This window comes from Zeugodacus cucurbitae, chromosome 6 (genome assembly GCF_028554725.1).
Source record: "Zeugodacus cucurbitae isolate PBARC_wt_2022May chromosome 6, idZeuCucr1.2, whole genome shotgun sequence".
Classification (NCBI taxonomy): domain Eukaryota; kingdom Metazoa; phylum Arthropoda; class Insecta; order Diptera; family Tephritidae; genus Zeugodacus; species Zeugodacus cucurbitae.
Window position 1 is genome coordinate 58,545,804 of NC_071671.1, and position 20,770 is coordinate 58,566,573.

Here is a 20,770-nt window from a genome sequence, read left to right on the forward strand (position 1 = left end):
TTTCAATTTCAATTTCAATTTTAATTTCAATTTTAATTTCAATTTTAATTTTAATTTTAATTTTAATTTTAATTTTAATTTTAATTTTAATTTTAATTTTAATTTTAATTTTAATTTTAATTTTAATTTTAATTTTAATTTTAATTTTAATTTTAATTTTAATTTTAATTTTAATTTTAATTTTAATTTTAATTTTAATTTTAATTTTAATTTTAATTTTAATTTTAATTTTAATTTTAATTTTAATTTTAATTTTAATTTTAATTTTAATTTTAATTTTAATTTTAATTTTAATTTTAATTTCAATTTTAATTTTCAATTTTAATTTTAATTTTAATTTTAATTTTAATTTTAATTTAAGTTCAATTTTAATTTTAATTTTAATTTTAATTTCATTTAATTTTAATTTTAATTTTAATTTTAATTTTAATTTTAATTTTAATTTTAATTTTAATTTTAATTTTAATTTCAATTTTAATTTTAATTTTAATTTTAATTTTAATTTTAATTTTAATTTTAATTTTAATTTTAATTTTAAATTTAATTTTAATTTTAATTTTAATTTTAATTTCAATTTTAATTTTAATTTTAATTTTAATTTAATTTAAATTTTAATTTTAATTTTAATTTTAATTTTAATTTTAATTTTAATTTTAATTTTAATTTTAATTTTAATTTTGATTTTAATTTTAATTTTAATTTTAAATTTAATTTTAATTTTAATTTTAATTTTAATTTCAATTTTAATTTTAATTTTAATTTAATTTAAATTTTAATTTTAATTTTAATTTTAATTTTAATTTTAATTTTAATTTTAATTTTAATTTTAATTTTGATTTTAAATTTTATTTAAGTTAGACTAATTTGTTATAATTTATTTATTGCGCATCCTCGTGAAATTTGTGGAAAACATATGGAGCAAATTCAAGGGAATCTTCATTGAATTTCTGCTGAGCTGACGATTTAAATAAAGCTGTCTATATATACATACATATACTCCTACATATTCTATATATTCCATAAAGCATTTACATATTTATACCAAAGTTATGTTTTATACGCTTAGAAAGTTTGTTGTTGCGCTACCACATTTACACCCACACGCACTTTGTTGCATATATAACTAAGCCCAGCGCATCGCGTAGATTTGAAATACATAAATTATATAATTTGTTCGCTGTGTTTTTGTATGTATGTGTACAGTTTTTGCGCTATAAAGTGTGTTCTCACACAGCGGCAAACATGTCACGCTTTTTCATATGCGACTTTTCGGAATTTATTACTAAAGATGAAGTGCCGCAGAATGTGTTCCGTTCACCACAGTGACAATTGAGTGACAGTTAAAAATGGGATTTAAATTTTTTACGAGTTCATAACCAAGATGTGAATATTCAATGCCCATAACATGGCACACATATACAATGAATTTTAAAGGCTGTGCGAGAAGAAAACAAAATTTAAATTGAGATAACTCCGCGAAAATGTTATATATTAAATTTCATAGGCAAATTTATGCGAACATAATTTTTTTTAGAATATAAACTGTACTTTGTGACACCCTGTGTCATATTTAACCTTTGACCTAACTCGATAAGTTTGATGTGATAAAATAACCGTTAGTTGAAAAACGTATGTTAAAATATGGTATATAGTGTTTTCTAGAGATACTGTGGTTACAGCTTTAAAATGGGCGGAATCGGTACACAATCACGCCTATTGCTCATCTGAATTTCATCTGTTTCTTTCACTTTGTAATATATAACTTAAGAAACAATAAAGATCTCGGAATAAAATTTTGTACAAAAACTGTATTGGAGTTGTGGCATTGCTCGTCTAAAAAATAGTCGAAATCAGAAAATAAGTTCTCAAGGCCTCAGATACCGAACGAGAGGGCCTCAGAGTCTAGGATATTTTTTTATTGAAAATACCGGTAAAACACTTAGATATTTTTTAGAAATTCAGAGGGATTTTTTTTTCTTATAGTCTGCCTTTGTTTCGAAAATAGTTAAAATCGGGCCTTAACCTCCCCTAGCTCCCAAATACCTAAGGTAAGGATTTCCAAACTTCCGTTGAGTTTATATCGTACATTTCGGTTAATATGTGAGATTTCTTAGCAAAATTGAGTGAATGTATAGTATTGGCTAAGCAATAGTTTGGTGCTAAATATTGGTGTAATCGGTCCACGAATAAACCCAAATTCCATATACTATATATAATGATTTTCGTTATTAAAGTAGACTTTATGTCGAATATATTGGTCAGATATTGAGATATTTTAATAAAATTGCTTGAAAATATGTTCTCGAGTATATACCTTCCTTAGGCTCAATACAACAAATATAGTGATGAAAGCTGTCTACTTTTTGTTTCAATTATTACTATTGGTTATAGAGTTTCAGACATTTATGAAATAGAAACAGGTTTATTTTACAAATATAAAAATATTTCGACGACGGCGCCATCTATGGGAATTTTACTACACCTATCTACATAAGTTCATAAAATTTATTCAAAGAGGAATTAACAACATATGTCCGCACACACGGAACAAATAACTGAACATCAATTTTAATATATTCGATTTCGAATAATTTATATGATTTCACTTTTATTTTTACTCTTATTTAACACACATAAAGTCATTGTGCGCAGTGAACACACATAAGTCATAGCGCTGCGATATGAATTGAACATTATTGCCACCTACATACTCGTATTATCACTGCCACACAATTTTATTACTCTCCGAGCCAATGGGAAGATTTTTTATTACTGTATCTTCAGTATGCTTTTTATGCCTACTCCACACATATGGTTATTACAGTGTTTTTTTATGCGCTCTTATTTATGCGCGCAATTATTTATGTTTATATTCCTTTTACGCTTGCCTACAGACGCTACGTTGTATGAGTATCTACGCAACTTAAGACTCACACTTCACTCGTCCACTTTGCCATAAAGCATAGACCAAAGCATGGCATGTGTGTGGAGGTCTGTAGGAAATGCGCCATTTAATGATTTCTTTATTGCCTCTTACATCGTTTACAGCATTTTCTATGTGTTTTTAATTAAACATTAATATATTGTAGACGGGCAATTACTATTTTCGCCAACAATCGTGGCATATTCCTTAACTACTGGCTACTCATGTGGCAGGAGTGTGTGGAAAATTGTAGATTTTTTATAGAGAAATTCGCTACTAAAATTATGCTTGATTCAAATGTTAATTTTGGCACGTGTGGATTAAGAGATGTCTGTTCATTAAATGCAAACTATAAGTATAATTGTGGTGTGACAGTTAGACTAGCTATGCTTGGTGAGAGAAATCTGAGAACACTCTCAAATGCTTTAAATTTATCTGTATATGACGAAGAATTTAGAGATATTTGGCATGAATAGCAGTCAGATTAGTATACAGTATAATACTCAGCTTTTCATGATTATAAATACAGAGTTCTAAAATATTCCATTAAATTTTTTTTCTCACTTAAAGACAATAATTAGCTTACGAACTTACCTTAAAGTTCGAAACAGATATGCATACTCAGTGTCCCTATTGCCGAACTCTCCTTGTTCAATACTTGGTTCGAAAGAAAATAACTAAAAAGAGACTAAATTAATGAGAATATTGTATTTATGAAAGTTGTATGAAAGAATATAGTAGATTTAGTAAATATAAATTCATTATTTTTGGTTCAAATTGAAGGTTATAATAAGGCATAGCCGGACTGATTCCATTCAGCTCAAATATGCCAGGTTTTTTTTTTACAACTTGTTGCCATTTTTAGGTTTATTTCATAATATTATCCCCAGAGTAAATCTCGTTCTAGTGGCAAAAAAACCAATACAGTATATTCTCTGAAGTTTTATTTGAGGTGAATTTTATACCAACAAAACCATTCGCTATAGACAGAAACAAGTAGTAATCACTTGGTGTCAGGTCTTAACTATAAGTTGGATGCATAAGATCTTCTTAACTAAACTCCCAAAGCTTCTGGCGAGTCACTTACAATGTGTATGACAGAGATATGTATATAGATGTCCAACTCTCATGTCATTGGTCGTGTCATACTTTTGCCATTATTGTTGTCAAAACTTATAATTTATTTCGTATGGCGATGGATAACTAACATTATCTAAATATATATTGTTTCGAATTTTTTTGACAAGTCGTCGTCAAACTAATGCCATTTTTATGGCAAAATTTTTCAATTCAAAAATCAACCGTATTGAAAGCATGCAATTTGTAAATTTGTGTTCAATAAAATTCGGAATAAATCGACTACTTATTGCCATTTAAATATTAAAACATTTTCATTGAAATTGCACAATTATCATTAAATTTAACATACTGAAAACCACTCATTAGTATGAAAGTTTACCAATCCTATTTTATGAATATTGCAAATATATTTGTACCTACATTTATTTAATATATGATATTTAAGAGCTACCGAACACAGTTAAGATGAAAAATGTTTAGTTTTTATTGTTGCGTTCTTCAAATTGCAACAACGTCGCTTCATAAAAGCCACAAATCATATTCAAAATTGAATTCCATTGAAACAGTTTAATTTAGATGAGCTCAATTACTATGTGCGTATTTATATCAAAATATTTTTACATTTCCATTTATTTTTGCCATGAATTTGTTAATTAGCGAAAGTTAGTTTGTTTTTCAGCTTTCGAAAATTGGTTTTTGAGAAAAAAAATTTGAAAAATAGTTGTAAAATAAATAGTTTGAAAAAAAAGTACGATAATTTGTTAATTAACTGAAGCTTTTTTTGATTTTAATCTTTCGAAAATTGGTTTTTGAAAAATAGTTTTGAAAATAAAATTTTTTGAAAAAAGTTTTACGATAATGATCATCAAAACTGAAAAATTACTTTTTGTCTGAATTCCATCACCGTTAGTTTACTAAAAAAGGCTGTCAAAAACAGCTGTTATTATACTCTCGCAACAAAGTTGCTAGAGAGTATTAAAGTTTTGTTCACATAACGGTTGTTTGTAACACCCAAAACTAAACGAGTTAGATATAGGGTTATATATACCAAAGTGATCAGGGTGCAGAGTGGAGTTCAAATCCGAAAAGGAAATAAAATTTGGTATGAAGGATCGCACTATGAAGGGGCATATTTGGATGTTTTTTTGGGGGGAAGTGGGCGTGGCCCCGCCCACGAATAGGTTTTTTGTATATATCTCGCAAACCAATAGAGCTATATAAACCAAACTTTCTGCAGTCGTTTCTTTAGCCACTTCTTAATAACCACGCCCACCTCCCATACGAAGGTTAGGTTGAAAATTACTAAAAGTGGGTTAACTCTCTAACGAAAAACGTAAGAAACACTAAATTTCACATAAGAAATGGCAGATGGAAGCTGCACTCAGATTTTTTTACAAATGGAAAATGGGCGTGGTGTCGCCCACTTATGGGTCAAAAACCATATCTCAGGAACTACTCGACCGATTTCAAAGAAACTTGGTTTGTACTAGTTTCCTTAGATCCTAATGATACGTTGTCAAAATAGGCCAAATCGCTTCACAACCACGTCTACTTCCTATATACGATCGATTTAAAAACGATCTGAATCGTTTACTTTACAATATATAAAGTAAGCACTAGTGAAGATATCGGTGCAGAACTTTGCACAAATGCTATGTTAATAGTGTGGCAGCCCCATTCTAAAAATCGCCGAAATCGGACCATATGTTTTTAAAACCCCATATATCGAACACGAGGACCTCGGTGCTTCTAACCTAATATTATGGTTTCCAACTTTCAATGGACTTTATACTTCTTTCTCGCCCGGCAAGCGTTGGGGTTGGCGTTTGAATTGCGGCAAATTGGATTTACTAAAACAATATGGAAATCAACATTTTATTACTTCATTTTATGTATGAATATATGTATACGGTGTATACATATGTTTTGTGCCTCTGCTGACAGCTGGAAGAGAAGGGAGGACCCACCTCTATCGCCATAGCTATTGTCTTACATTGCGCAGATTTACACGACAATGATTTGTATGAGCTCCCTACTTGTTGGTGGCAACGTGGCCTGATGGCATTTGCGCTTATTGAGATTAAGCTTTTATTTTTCATTATTTATACTTAGTATACACTTGCCTGAAGTGCTGCAGAGTATTATGTGCTTTTGTTTGACACTAATAATGATGGCGGAAATGCGTGATGATGTTGATTATGGAGGGTGGTGTGACGTAAATTGCGTTTTGGAACACAAAGTAATACTTGATATACTTTTCCTTTTATACATACATAGCAAAGTATTATTTAAAGATTTATTTGGATTTTATACGTATTGAGTTGTTGTTTATATAATTTACAAAAAAAAGAAAAACATTAAATATTCAGCATATTTTCTTGTTGCTAACAAAATCATTGAATTATTATATCATCGACATCTGCGTCTTATTATTGATGGATATCGAAGATTAGGAAAAATAATATACATATTAATATGTTATGTGAGTAAACTATTGTATGAAGAAATCATATGCTTTTGTCTTTCTCCAAATTCGTTAGACTTAGTTAAACTTTTTTTATTTGAATGTCAGAAGGACCTGCTAACCGTACATTCGGGGGTAGATTTGTAAAAATAAAAATTATTAAATTCCATATAATGCGACGGAAAGAAAATCAAAATCAAAATTAAAAAAAGAAAACAAGAAAAAACGGTAACTAACTCATATACCCTTCACAGGTGCATTTCTTTTAGTATCTATGTGTTTAAGCAAATCTAAAGACGTAAGAAAATGTAAGTAAAAAAAAAAGAAAACATTTTACTAATTCTTTTTAGCCGGGTTGTTTGCTAGAAACATTAAGGTTATTTAATAAGGAAAATAGATCCATGTCATGTAATCCATGTCAAATTTCGTGAAGATATCACGTCAAATGCGAAAATTTTCCATACAAGCCATTGATTCCGATCGTTCGGTTTGTATGGCAGCTATATACTATAGTGAACCTATCTGAACACTTTTTTCGGAGATTAAATTATTTCTATAAACAATAACTTACACCAAATTTCGTGAAGATACCACGTCAAATGCGAAAATTTTCCATACAAGCCCTTGATTCCGATCGTTCGGTTTGTATGGCAGCTATATGCTACAGTGAACCGATCTAAACAATTTTTTCGTAGATTAAATTATTTCTATAAACAATAACTCACACCAAATTTCGTGAAGATATGTAGTAAAATGCGGAAGTTTTCCATACCAGTCCTTGATTCCGATCGTTCAGGTTGTATGGCAGCTATATGCTACAGTGAACCGATCTGAACAATTTTTTCGGAGATTAAATTATTTCTATAAACAATAACTCACACCAAATTTCGTGAAGATATGTAGTAAAATGCGAAAATTTTCCATACAAGCCCTTGGTTCCGATCGTTCGGTTTGTATGGCAGCTATATGCTACAGTGAACCGATCTGAACAATTTTTTCGGAGATTAAATTATTTCTATGAACAATAACTCACACCAAATTTCGTGAAGATATCACGTCAAATGCGAAAATTTTCCATACAAGCCCTTGATTCCGATCGTTCGGTTTGTATGGCAGCTATATGCTATAGTGAACCTATCTGAACATTTTTTTCGGAGATTAAATTATTTCTATAAACAATAACTTACACCAAATTTCGTGAAGATACCACGTCAAATGCGAAAATTTTCCATACAAGCCCTTGATTCCGATCGTTCGGTTTGTATGGCAGCTATATGCTACAGTGAACCGATCTAAACAATTTTTTCGGAGATTAAATTATTTCTATAAACAATAACTCACACCAAATTTCGTGAAGATATGTAGTAAAAAGCGAAAATTTTCCATACAAGCCATTGATTCCGATCGTTCGGTTTGTGTGGCAGCTATATGCTACAGTGAACCGATCTGAACAATTTTTTCGGAGATTAAATTATTTCTATGAACAATAACTCACACCAAATTTCGTGAAAATATGTACTAAAATGCGAAAATTTTCCATACAAGCCCTTGGTTCCGATCGTTCGGTTTGTATGGCAGCTATATGCTACAGTGAACCGATCTGAACAATTTTTTCGGAGATTAAATTATTTCTATGAACAATAACTCACACCAAATTTCGTGAAAATATGTACTAAAATGCGAAAATTTTCCATACAAGCCCTTGGTTCCGATCGTTCGGTTTGTATGGCAGCTATATGCTACAGTGAACCGATCTGAACAATTTTTTCGGAGATTAAATTATTTCTGTGAACAATAACTCACACCAAATTTCGTGAAGATATGTACTAAAATGCGAAAATTTTCCATACAAGCCCTTGATTGCGATCGTTCGGTTTGTATGGCAGCTATATGCTACAGTGAATCGATCTGAACAATTTTTTCGGAGATTAAATTATTTCTATGAACAATAACTCACACCAAATTTCGTGAAAATATGTACTAAAATGCGAAAATTTTCCATACAAGCCATTGATTCCGATCGTTCGGTTTGTACGGCAGCTATATGCTACAGTGAACCGATCTGAACAATTTTTTCGGAGATTAAATTATTTCTATGAACAATAACTTACACCAAATTTCGTGAAGAGACCACGTCAAATGCGAAAATTTTCCATACAAGCCCTTGATTCCGATCGTTCGGTTTGTATGGCAGCTATATGCTACAGTGAACCGATCTAAACAATTTTTTCGTAGATTAAATTATTTCTATAAACAATAACTCACACCAAATTTCGTGAAGATATGTAGTAAAATGCGGAAGTTTTCCATACCAGCCCTTGATTCCGATCGTTCAGGTTGTATGGCAGCTATATGCTACAGTGAACCGATCTGAACAATTTTTTCGGAGATTAAATTATTTCTATAAACAATAACTCACACCAAAATTCGTGAAGATATGTAGTAAAAAGCGAAAATTTTCCATACAAGCCATTGATTCCGATCGTTCGGTTTGTGTGGCAGCTAAATGCTACGGTGAATCGATCTGAACAATTTTTTCGGAGATTAAATTATTTCTATGAACAATAACTCACACCAAATTTCGTGAAAATATGTACTAAAATGCGAAAATTTTCCATACAAGCCCTTGGTTCCGATCGTTCGGTTTGTATGGCAGCTATATGCTACAGTGAACCGATCTGAACAATTTTTTCGGAGATTAAATTATTTCTATAAACAATATATATATATATATTTGGCGTAGGAACCGCTTTAAGCGATTATAGCCGAATCCACCAGAGCGCGCCACTCATTCCTCCTTTTTGCTTTTTGGCGCCAACTGGAAACACCAAGTGAAGCCAGGTCACTTTGCACTTGGTCTTTCCACCGGAGTGGAGGTCGTCCTCTTCCGCGGCTTCCTCCAGCGGGTACTGCATCGAATACTTTCAGAGCTGGAGTGTTTTCTTCCATCCGTACAACATGACCTAGCCAGCGTAGCCGCTGTCTTTTTATTCGCTGAACTATGTCAATGTCGTCGTATAAATCGTACAGCTCATCGTTCCATCGTCTGCGGTATTCGCCGTTGCCAATGTTTAGAGGACCATAAATCTTGCGCAAAACCTTTCTCTCGAAAACCCCAAGAGTCGTCTCATCGGATGTTGTCATCGTCCACGCTTCAGCGCCATACATCAGGACGGGAATAATGAGCGACTTATAGAGTTTGATTTTGGTTCGTCGAGAGAGGACTTTACTTTTCAATTGCCTACTCAGTCCAAAGTAGCACCTGTTGGCAAGAGTGATTCTGCGTTGGATTTCAAGGCTGACATTGTTGGTGTTGTTAATGCTGGTTCCCAGATAAACGAAATTATCTACAACTTCAAAGTTATGACTGTCAACAGTGACGTGGGAGCCAAGACGCGAATGCGCTGACTGTTTGTTTGATGACAGGAGATATTTCGTCTTGTCCTCATTCACCACCAGACCCATACGCTTCGCTTCTTTATCTAGTCTGGAAAACGCAGAACAAACGGCGCGGTTGTTGCTTCCGATGATATCAATATCATCGGCATACGCCAGGAGCTGTACACTCTTGTAGAAGATTGTACCCTCTCTATTTAGTTCTGCAGCTCGTATTATTTTTTCCAGCAATAGATTGAAGAAGTCGCACGATAGTGAGTCACCCTGTCTGAAGCCTCGTTTGGTATCGAACGGCTCGGAGAGGTCCTTCCCGATCCTGACGGAGCTTTTGGTGTTGCTCAACGTCAGCTTACATAGCCGTATTAGTTTTACAGGGATACCAAATTCAGACATCGCGGCATAAAGGCAGCTCCTTTTCGTGCTATCGAAGGCAGCTTTAAAATCGATAAAAAGATGGTGGGTATCGATTCTTCTCTCTCGGGTCTTTTCCAAGATTTGGCGCATGGTGAATATCTGGTCCATTGTAGATTTTCCAGGTCTAAAGCCACACTGATAAGGTCCAATCAGTTCGTTGACGGTGGGCTTTAGTCTTTCACACAATACGCTCGACAAAACCTTATATGCGATATTGAGGAGACTTATACCACGGTAGTTGGCGCAGATTGTGGGGTCTCCCTTCTTATGGATTGGGCAGAGCACACTAAGATTCCAATCGTCAGGCATGCTTTCTTCCGACCATATTCTACAAAGAAGCTGATGCATGCACCTTATCAGTTCTTCGCCGCCGTATTTGAATAGCTCGGCCGGTAATCCATCGGCCCCCGCCGCTTTGTTGTTCTTCAAGCGGGTAATTGCTATTCGAATTTCTTCATGGTCGGGTAATGGAACATCTATTCCATCGTCATCGATTGGGGAATCGGGTTCGCCATCTCCTGGTGTTGTACTTTCACTGCCATTGAGCAGGTCGGAGAAGTGTTCCCTCCATAATCCCAGTGTGCTCTGGACATCCGTTACCAGATTACCTTCTCGGTCCCTACATGATAATGCTCCGGTCCTGAAACCTTCTGTAGTAATCGCCTATAAACAATAACTCACACCAAATTTCGTGAAAATATGTACTAGAATGCGAAAATTTTCCATACAAGCCATTGATTCCGATCGTTCGGTTTGTATGGCAGCTATATGCTACAGTGAACCGATCTGAACAATTTTTTCGGAGATTAAATTACTTCTATGAACAATAACTCACACCAAATTACGTGAAGATATGTAGTAAAAAGCGAAAATTTTCCATACAAGCCATTGATTCCGATCGTTCGGTTTGTGTGGCAGCTATATGCTACAGTGAACCGATCTGAACAATTTTTTCGGAGATTAAATTATTTCTATGAACAATAACTCACACCAAATTTCGTGAAGATATGTAGTAAAATGCGAAAATTTTCCATACAAGCCCTTGGTTCCGATCGTTCGGTTTGTATGGCAGCTATATGCTACAGTGAACCGATCTGAACAATTTTTTCGGAGATTAAATTATTTCTATGAACAATAACTCACACCAAATTTCGTGAAGATATGTACTAAAATGCGAAAATTTTCCATACAAGCCCTTGGTTCCGATCGTTCGGTTTGTATGGCAGCTATATGCTACAGTGAACCGATCTAAACAATTTTTTCGTAGATTAAATTATTTCTATAAACAATAACTCACACCAAATTTCGTGAAGATATGTAGTAAAATGCGGAAGTTTTCCATACCAGCCCTTGATTCCGATCGTTCAGGTTGTATGGCAGCTATATGCTACAGTCAACCGATCTGAACAATTTTTTCGGAGATTAAATTATTTCTATAAGCAATAACTCACACCAAATTTCGTGAAGATATGTAGTAAAATGCGAAAATTTTCCATACAAGCCCTTGGTTCCGATCGTTCGGTTTGTATGGCAGCTATATGCTACAGTGAACCGATCTGAACAATTTTTTCGGAGATTAAATTATTTCTATGAACAATAACTCACACCAAATTTCGTGAAGATATGTACTAAAATGCGAAAATTTTCCATACAAGCCCTTGGTTCCGATCGTTCGGTTTGTATGGCAGCTATATGCTACAGTGAACCGATCTGAACAATTTTTTCGGAGATTAAATTATTTCTATGAACAATAACTCACACCAAATTTCGTGAAGATACCACGCAAATGCGAAAATTTTACATACAAGCCATTGATTCCGATCGTTCGGTTTGTATGGCAGCTATATGCTATAGTGAACCTATCTGAACATTTTTTTCGGAGATTAAATTATTTCTATAAACAATAACTTACACCAAATTTCGTGAAGATATGTACTAAAATGCGAAAATTTTCCATACAAGCCCTTGGTTCCGATCGTTCGGTTTGTATGGCAGCTATATGCTACGGTGAACCGATCTGAACAATTTTTTCGGAGATTAAATTATTTCTATGAACAATAACTCACACCAAATTTCGTGAAGATACCACGCAAATGCGAAAATTTTACATACAAGCCATTGATTCCGATCGTTCGGTTTGTATGGCAGCTATATGCTATAGTGAACCTATCTGAACATTTTTTTCGGAGATTAAATTATTGCTATAAACAATAACTTACACCAAATTTCGTGAAGATATGTACTAAAATGCGAAAATTTTCCATACAAGCCCTTGGTTCCGATCGTTCGGTTTGTATGGCAGCTATATGCTACAGTGAACCGATCTGAACAATTTTTTCGGAGATTAAATTATTTCTATGAACAATAACTCACACCAAATTTCGTGAAGATACCACGCAAATGCGAAAATTTTCCATACAAGCCCTTGGTTCCGATCGTTCGGTTTGTATGGCAGCTATATGCTACAGTGAACCGATCTGAACAATTTTTTCGGAGATTAAATTATTTCTATGAACAATAACTCACACCAAATTTCGTGAAGATATGTACTAAAATGCGAAAATTTTCCATACAAGCCCTTGGTTCCGATCGTTCGGTTTGTATGGCAGCTATATGCTACAGTGAACCGATCTGAACAATTTTTTCGGAGATTAAATTATTTCTATGAACAATAACTCACACCAAATTTCGTGAAGATACCACGCAAATGCGAAAATTTTACATACAAGCCATTGATTCCGATCGTTCGGTTTGTATGGCAGCTATATGCTATAGTGAACCTATCTGAACATTTTTTTCGGAGATGAAATTATTTCTATAAACAATAACTTACACTAAATTTCGTGAAGATATGTACTAAAATGCGAAAATTTTCCATACAAGCCCTTGGTTCCGATCGTTCGGTTTGTATGGCAGCTATATGCTACAGTGAACCGATCTGAACAATTTTTTCGGAGATTAAATTATTTCTATGAACAATAACTCACACCAAATTTCGTGAAGATACCACGCAAATGCGAAAATTTTACATACAAGCCATTGATTCCGATCGTTCGGTTTGTATGGCAGCTATATGCTACAGTGAACCGATCTAAACAATTTTTTCGTAGATTAAATTATTTCTATAAACAATAACTCACACCAAATTTCGTGAAGATATGTAGTAAAATGCGGAAGTTTTCCATACCAGTCCTTGATTCCGATCGTTCAGGTTGTATGGCAGCTATATGCTACAGTGAACCGATCTGAACAATTTTTTCGGAGATTAAATTATTTCTATGAGCAATAACTCACACCAAATTTCGTGAAGATATGTACTAAAATGCGAAAATTTTCCATACAAGCCCTTGGTTCCGATCGTTCGGTTTGTATGGCAGCTATATGCTACAGTGAACCGATCTGAACAATTTTTTCGGAGATTAAATTATTTCTATGAACAATAACTCACACCAAATTTCGTGAAGATATGTACTAAAATGCGAAAATTTTCCATACAAGCCCTTGGTTCCGATCGTTCGGTTTGTATGGCAGCTATATGCTATAGTGAACCTATCTGAACATTTTTTTCGGAGATGAAATTATTTCTATAAACAATAACTTACACCAAATTTCGTGAAGATACCACGCAAATGCGAAAATTTTCCATACAAGCCATTGATTCCGATCGTTCGGTTTGTGTGGCAGCTATATGCTACAGTGAATCGATCTAAACAATTTTTTCGGAGATTAAATTATTTCTATGAACAATAACTCACACCAAATTTCGTGAAGATATGTACTAAAATGCGAAAATTTTCCATACCAGTCCTTGATTCCGATCGTTCAGGTTGTATGGCAGCTATATGCTACAGTGAACCGATCTGAACAATTTTTTCGGAGATTAAATTATTTCTATGAACAATAACTCACACCAAATTTCGTGAAGATATGTACTAAAATGCGAAAATTTTCCATACAAGCCCTTGGTTCCGATCGTTCGGTTTGTATGGCAGCTATATGCTATAGTGAACCTATCTGAACATTTTTTTCGGAGATGAAATTATTTCTATAAACAATAACTTACACCAAATTTCGTGAAGATACCACGCAAATGCGAAAATTTTCCATACAAGCCATTGATTCCGATCGTTCGGTTTGTGTGGCAGCTATATGCTACAGTGAATCGATCTAAACAATTTTTTCGGAGATTAAATTATTTCTATAAACAATAACTCACACCAAATTTCGTGAAGATATGTAGTAAAATGCGGAAGTTTTCCATACCAGTCCTTGATTCCGATCGTTCAGGTTGTATGGCAGCTATATGCTACAGTGAACCGATCTGAACAATTTTTTCGGAGATTAAATTATTTCTATAAACAATAACTCACACCAAATTTCGTGAAGATATGTACTAAAATGCGAAAATTTTCCATACAAGCCCTTGGTTCCGATCGTTCGGTTTGTATGGCAGCTATATGCTACAGTGAACCGATCTGAACAATTTTTTCGGAGATTAAATTATTTCTATGAACAATAACTCACACCAAATTTCGTGAAGATATGTACTAAAATGCGAAAATTTTCCATACAAGCCCTTGGTTCCGATCGTTCGGTTTGTATGGCAGCTATATGCTACAGTGAACCGATCTGAACAATTTTTTCGGAGATTAAATTATTTCTATGAACAATATCACACCAAATTTCGTGAAGATACCACGCAAATGCGAAAATTTTACATACAAGCCATTGATTCCGATCGTTCGGTTTGTATGGCAGCTATATGCTATAGTGAACCTATCTGAACATTTTTTTCGGAGATTAAATTATTTCTATGAACAATAACTCACACCAAATTTCGTGAAGATATGTACTAAAATGCGAAAATTTTCCATACAAGCCCTTGGTTCCGATCGTTCGGTTTGTATGGCAGCTATATGCTACAGTGAACCGATCTGAACAATTTTTTCGGAGATTAAATTATTTCTATAAACAATAACTCACACCAAATTTCGTGAAGATACCACGCAAATGCGAAAATTTTACATACAAGCCATTGATTCCGATCATTCGGTTTGTATGGCAGCTATATGCTATAGTGAACCTATCTGAACATTTTTTTCGGAGATTAAATTATTTCTATAAACAATAACTTACACCAAATTTCGTGAAGATACCACGCAAATGCGAAAATTTTCCATACAAGCCGTTGATTCCGATCGTTCGGTTTGTGTGGCAGCTATATGCTACAGTGAATCGATCTAAACAATTTTTTCGGAGATTAAATTATTTCTATGAACAATAACTCACACCAAATTTCGTGAAGATATGTACTAAAATGCGAAAATTTTCCATACAAGCCCTTGGTTCCGATCGTTCGGTTTGTATGGCAGCTATATGCTACAGTGAACCGATCTGAACAATTTTTTCGGAGATTAAATTATTTCTATAAACAATAACTCACACCAAATTTCGTGAAGATACCACGCAAATGCGAAAATTTTCCATACAAGCCATTGATTCCGATCGTTCGGTTTGTGTGGCAGCTATATGCTACAGTGAACCGATCTGAACAATTTTTTCGGAGATTAAATTATTTCTATGAACAATATCACACCAAATTTCGTGAAGATACCACGCAAATGCGAAAATTTTACATACAAGCCATTGATTCCGATCGTTCGGTTTGTATGGCAGCTATATGCTATAGTGAACCTATCTGAACATTTTTTTCGGAGATTAAATTATTTCTATGAACAATAACTCACACCAAATTTCGTGAAGATATGTACTAAAATGCGAAAATTTTCCATACAAGCCCTTGGTTCCGATCGTTCGGTTTGTTTGGCAGCTATATGCTACAGTGAACCGATCTGAACAATTTTTTCGGAGATTAAATTATTTCTATGAACAATAACTCACATCAAATTTCGTGAAGATATGTAGTAAAATGCGGAAGTTTTCCATACAAGCCCTTGATTCCGAACGTTCAGTTTGTATGGCAGCTATATGATATAGTGATCCGATCTGAACAATTTTTTCGGAGATTAAATTATTTCTATAAACAATAACTCACACCAAATTTCGTGAAGATATGTAGTTAAATACGGAAGTTTTCCATACAAGCCATTGATTCCGATCGTTCAGTTTGTATGGCAGCTATATGCTGTAGTGAACCGATCTAAACAATTTTTTCGGAGATTAAATTATTTCTATGAACAATAACTCACACCAAATTTCGTGAAGATATGTAGTAAAATGCGGAAGTTTTCCATACCAGCCCTTGATTCCGATCGTTCAGGTTGTATGGCAGCTATATGATATAGTAGTCCGATATCGGCAGTTCCGACAAATGAGCAGCTTCTTGAAGAGAAAATAACATATGCAAAATTTTAAAACGATATCTTAAACACTGAAGGACTAGTTCGTATATATACAGACAGACAGACAGACAGACAGACAGGCGGACATGGCTGAATCGACTTAGTTCAACATACTGATCATTTATATATAAACCGAAAACCGCCGAATAACAAGTTTCAAGCGAATCCTATGAAGTTTTAAAAACGCTGTCTGCCATCTTGGGGGACTATATCAAAACCTTGATCTCATGGGGTTAAATGGACCTCGCATCGGATTTAGCGACCCCAAAAACATAAGGCACAAATAGAAAGACCCCTAGGTCATGACAAAAATTTTTCTTTGTGTGGCTGTGTTATCACTCAAAGTTATTGAAATATTTTTTAAATTCATCAAAACCAATGTGACTTAAAAATGTCAGTTAACTGGCGGTGGTTAACTTATCTCTCGAATCATTATGTTAAATGTTCATATGTACTAGAGAAAGGACGAAAGACATCATCACAAAAGAACGCATATTCTTACAGACGAATAAGCCGGTTTGTCATTTGTCAAATTCTTTGACATTAATTGACAAATGGTACAATTGCTATTCTTTTACAAATGACAATAATTTAACGTCATACTAACTACTTCGTTACAATCCACATAAAATAATTCTTTTACTTAGATGCAAAAAATATAAAACTGTTTTCATTGAACTGATCAACATTGTCATTGAATTTGACATTATGCAAACATCACACAGCAAAATAACTGCTCTAATGGGCAAAACACTTCAGTGATTAAATGTATTTAACGTGTTACTCATAAGAACTTATATTTGGGCTTTGATAGTAGTAATGACATGACTATGACAAATAGTCCTTGGTAAATTTAAACAATTTCAAAAATTGACTTTACTTGACTAGGATGCCAAAAATTCACAACTGGTTCTAGTGGTTATACTACAATTGTCTTTCAGTTTGACGTAATAAAAACCACATATATTAAAGGAACAGCTTGTAAAAATATTTTTTTTTAATATACTAGACAGTAATAATGACATTAAAATGACATGACTGTGAGAAAAAGCCCTTTGCAAATGGAAACAATACCACTTCATCGGTACAGTTAAAAAAATTTACTACACTTACGAGGATGCCAAAAAACTGGCAACTGTTGCCAGTGGTTTGATTACACCTGCCATTGAATTTGACTTAATGGAAGCTTAACATAAGAAAGGACTCTAATGAACTCTCTAGTGACTAAATATTTTTTAAGGTGTTACCCATACGATAAATTTTGACAGCAATAATGACAATAGTATGACAGTGATAAATCGTCCATATTATTCTACTTTTGTTAAATATGAATTATTATACATGAGTAATTTGATTTTGATTGTTTGCTCAAATTGGTTCTTGGTGGGTTAAATGATTCATACCACCAGAGGAATATAGATACATAATTGTCAGTCAAAATGTATTCCTGACGAGTATATTTCTCTGACATCGTATTTGTACTCTCTCCTCTTTAACAGACAACTATGTGACATTTAAACAGCATAATTTTACACCAAGGCAACTGTTAATGTGAAATTGTTGATGTAATGAACACTTATGACCAAAGGTGTACAACAGGAAGTTCAAGGTTAACCCAATTACTGTACACTCTAATATTAGTTCAATTCTGTAATAACGACAGCTACACTCAACAACAATAAGCATTTGTGGCAACTTTACAACACAGACGACATGAAGTCATACATTAAGCAGCTTCATTGTCGCAACTATGGATTATTGTTGTAGACACCGTAGTCGTGGTCTAACATCCAAATTTGAGGTTATGCCCAAAATACAGCATACAATTAATTGTCAAATTATTATGACATAATCAACGCAAAACTCCCAGCATTCAGCAACCAGCACAATGACTGCCGTTGACAATCAACCGACACCAAATAATTTGTTGAAGGTCTCACGACAGCTTGATTATAATGTCGAGAGTGTAGGTCGGGGGTTTACATCGTGTACTATATGCTATAGAAATGTGTGTAGTTAGCTGTTTTGTGTTTGCAAATGAGATTTTGGCAGTAAATATAATAGAGTTTGGTTATTAAAGGATTACGATGCTTTCAATTTTGATGAAATTGAATGTGGTTTTAATCTCAAAGTAATACTGGGGCGGAGTGACCATGATATATTTAAGTGTATACAGAGTTGGTTAGACAGGTTTTGGAAATCTCATTTCAATGCAATTCTAATCATAAGTCGATTTACTCCGAAACAACGCGTCTAAATAGTGACGTTTTTCATTGAAAATAATCAATCAGTTATCTGCTGACGTCATTAAGCTAAATTGACACATTCGTAGAAAAGAAAATCTAATCGATGCAATTCAATGAAAGACCAATAGCATGACCAAAAGTTATCTATCTGTTTCGGTGCTCTTCTGTCTATTGATGTGCTCAAGGCAAATGTCGGTCCAAATTTATGCTACAGCGCCCAAAATGCTTGAACAAGTTACGAAAAAAGAAGCAAAAGAAAATCTTTTTGATGTAGTGGTTAGGTTAGGTTAGGTTTGTAGGCAGATTTCTGTAAAAACAGAAGAGCTCACTTAGACAGCCTGGCGCTTTCCATTGTGATACCAATAAAACTCCCCCTGGATCAAAGACCTTTAAGATTCAGCAAACCGCTTGGAATCCGTTATAAATTTCTTAAGACTGGTAATATCGATTCTAGCCAATTCGCTAGGATCGTCGAAAAAGGGCTTTCGGAGGTGTTTCAACCTCAGTCTGGCAAAAGCTGGACAATGCAGTAGGAAATGCTTAGATGATTCCATCTCGCCTTCCTCCATACAGCTTTGGCAACTTGCATCTGCCACGATCCCAAGTCTAACCGCATTGGTACGCACTTGCGCAGGTGGACCATGGACTACCAATGCGCTCCCATTCCGACGTCAATGTAGCTAGTAAAATGTAGTGGTTAAAGAGACTTTAATTGAATGATGGAGAATAGCTTAAATGAGCTTTGGAACCATGATCGGACCTAAAGTCGCATACCGACATTAAAGGAGATAGAGAATACATACATCGCACATTCTCGCATTAAATCAATCGGGAAGAAGGGAATTCTTGTAAGACTTGGGATCTTGTTAAAAGTTTTGTCAAACTTGGTTTATATTTGGAACCGATTAGCATTATTTTTTTTTTTGGACATTCCGCCTGGAATGAAAGAAATTCTTGTGAGCCATGTATGAGGACGGAAAGTATTGCAAAAATTTTGGACTGACCAATTGGACATTCTTATCATTCTATGATATCTTAATGTGGAAAGACAGTATATTGTAATATGTGTTTCGGCAAATCCAACATAGTCAACGGTAAAGTATATTTGAACTAGTTCACAACCCTAAAAAGCAAGTAAGACCCAAGCGACTTTTTGTTCTTCCCCAGACTCAAATAGTGGCTCGGTGAAAAAAAATATTTTACAAATAACGTTGTCAATATGAAACAACTGTCTATTTGGCTTGGAGGCTTAATACTACCGGAACTTTACGAGCCAATATTGAAATCTTGCAGTTCCGTTTCAATAAACACATAACTCTCGATGTAAAACGTGTCGACATATTAATTAAAACTTCTTTCGTGGCTTTCGAAAGTCCAAGATGGTCTCATCTGTGCAACTTGAAGATGCTTAGGAATGAAGTAGGAATGTCATACCAATACCTATGTTGAAGAAGACCTCCTATAGGGTGGCACCTTCTTTATAAATTGTTTACAGTTTAATAACCAGAGAAATATTGTCAAATGAATGTATATTTCCGGAAGGAACTTAGAGTGATTTTCAAAAATAGTACTTTTTAGATCTTTTCTTTTCAAACGACTTCATAAGTATTACGATATACCCAAGTGGAAAGCATTTCAAAAGGACAAATACATTATGTAGCACTGGCAAGATAATTATTTCATTTTCCAAAAATTTAGAAAAAACTGTTGGGATGTGAGCATTGAATTTTTGCTTTTTACACTTGTAAGTTTTTACAATTTGCTTGCAATCAGAAATAGTCATTTCCGAATAATATTTTTCTAAGGGTTACCATGCAATTCGAACAGCCATTGACGAATTCGAATTAAAAAGCGAACTTGTTAAAGCTCGCTTGTCGAGGTTATC

General features: G+C 33.8%; 1 protein-coding gene across 13 annotated transcripts in view; it reads right to left on the reverse strand.

The window, feature by feature from the left end:
- LOC105218914 (G-protein coupled receptor dmsr-1) overlaps nt 1-20,770 on the reverse strand; it is a 463,512-nt gene that overhangs the window by 82,520 nt on the left and 360,222 nt on the right. For 8 of the 13 annotated variants that reach the window (XM_054234668.1, XM_054234664.1, XM_054234672.1 and 5 more), the window contains one exon: nt 3,518-3,611. The exons of 2 other annotated variants lie outside the window; for them this stretch is intronic. The gene's annotated coding sequence lies outside the window, so the exon portion shown is untranslated. The remainder of the gene's footprint in view (nt 1-3,517; nt 3,612-20,770) is intronic. 3 more of the 13 variants (XM_054234670.1, XM_054234669.1, XM_054234663.1) reach the window with 1 other exon arrangement.